Source organism: Pteropus vampyrus, unplaced genomic scaffold (assembly GCF_000151845.1).
Source record: "Pteropus vampyrus isolate Shadow unplaced genomic scaffold, Pvam_2.0 Scaffold17, whole genome shotgun sequence".
NCBI lineage: Eukaryota > Metazoa > Chordata > Mammalia > Chiroptera > Pteropodidae > Pteropus > Pteropus vampyrus.
Window position 1 is genome coordinate 10,584,452 of NW_011888798.1, and position 2,012 is coordinate 10,586,463.

At 46.3% G+C, this 2,012-nt stretch overlaps 1 protein-coding gene across 7 annotated transcripts in view; it reads right to left on the minus strand.

Annotated features, from left to right (window-relative positions):
- MGAT5 (mannosyl (alpha-1,6-)-glycoprotein beta-1,6-N-acetyl-glucosaminyltransferase) overlaps positions 1–2,012 on the minus strand; it is a 301,985-nt gene that overhangs the window by 169,358 nt on the left and 130,615 nt on the right. The window lies entirely within an intron of this gene.

A 2,012-nucleotide genomic window follows, 5' to 3' on the forward strand; every position in this document is an offset into this window, starting at 1 on the left:
CTTCAGCAGAGGAAATGTGGCACACATGACAGCCTGTTCTTCTGTGGTTCCCTGTTTCGCTCACTTTTTAATAGGGTTAAAAGGCATAGTTTCCTCTACCTATCTCATCGTATAAGGTATACTAATGTTAAATCACTATGTTGTACACCTGAAACAAATATTATATGTCAACTATAATTTTTTAAAAAGGTATAGTTTCAATACTAATGCTAACAGATCTTATCTGGTATCAGCACAGACAGGGTTGAGATCCTAAATCGAGGCTTCCCAACAAACGGGGCTGAAGCATAGGTTGTAAAGGAGTTACAAGTAGGCTAAAATGCCCAGGCCTTTGGCCAGACTCCTGGGCCCAAGAACCAGACAGCTTACAAATGACACCATTTGTGCCAAAAGAAAGGCTGAGCAAGGATCTCCTACAGGGGATGTACTCAGAATCTGCATGTTTCAGTTCAGAGCATTCTTCTTCCTAAACAGGCTGAGAAGAAATGATAACAAGATCTTGTAACTATGAACTTCAGTGTCTGCAGTGCGGTAGGTGTGTGTGAGTCTTCTTCTCTCAGTCTTTCCCTATCAACAATCATCAGTAGTCGGTAGTAGCACTATTAATAGTAAATGATAAATTCTAGATATGTCCCAGACACTGTCTTAGTTCAGTGAACTCATATTAAGAGTCCTATGTAGTAAGAATTATTAATATTATTGTTTGTTTTAGAGATAAACAAAATAAATAATGGCAACGGTCAGTTAGCTATATGGCAGAAGACAGGTAATCTAGGAACAGCCCAGGAGTCATTAAACCACACCTTACCTTCCCTAGGCCATTCCTCTTTCCCCACCAGACTGTTTACCTATAGCCAAGAATGATTTGCATATGCAAAAAGGGTTGTGAAAAGCAACAAAGAATAATAATAATGTGACAGAAATCCCATGTAGCTCAAAAGCCTGAAACATTTACTATCGGTCCTTAACAGAAAATTCTAGGCCAGTGGTTCTCAAAGTGGGGTCCCTACCTCAGCAGCAGCAGGAGCAAAAGCAAGAAACACAGATCTTCAGGCTCCACCCCAGACCTACCGAATCAGCAACTCCAGGGGCCAGGGGTGAAGGAGAGAGCAACCTGTGCTTCAACAAGCCTGGTAAGCAATTCTGATGTCTGGTCAAGTCAGAGTCTGACTCAGGCAAATGGATGCCATCACTACGCCATGCCACCACACTGCCAGCATAAGGTGGCTTGGGCTCCATCTCGTATTACTTTATCACCTAAGTTCCTCTGTGTCACCCACACGCTCCACACCTGCTGGCTGCTATCACCATAATCCTGCCAATCCTTCTTCAGGGTCTGTCTCCACTTGGGCTGCTCCCCATGCCTGGCTGGCTCTGTTTCTATACGGCTGACAATCCGAGCCCCAGCTCCGGTCCCACCTGTTTCTGACCACTTTCCCCACTGCTTCAGCCTATGATGCTCCTTCCTAGTCTGCGGTTTTAAAACACTGTCTGCCTATCTTGGATGTTCTACCGCTTTCTGTGTAGGATCCGAAGATATCCTCAGGGGTCCCCAACTCCCGGGCCGTGGACCAATACCGGTCTGTGGCCTGTTAGGAACCAGGCTGCACAGCAGGAAGTGACCGGTGGGCAAGCTAAGAAAGCTTCATCTGTATTTGCAGCTGCTCCCTAGCATTGGCATCACCGCCTCAGCTCCACCTCAGATCATCAGGCATTAGATTCTCATAGGAGCACGGGTCCCTGGTCTAAAAAGAGGTTGGGGACCACTGCTCTACTGGACTCCCTTGCATGCCTTTCTCAGAGAAAGACACTGACTCCAGGGGCATAGTAATATACCTGCTGACTAAGGGAACTAGTCATCTGAGCACTGTGGCACTTCATTCAACCCCTCTCAATGTGACCAGCACCTGCCCTCTTTCCTTCCTCCATTTGCTCTACCAGTATATCCTGAGCACTGCTGCCATCCAGCTCTAGGACTGAACAATGAATACGGCCTCACTCAGAGCTCCCAC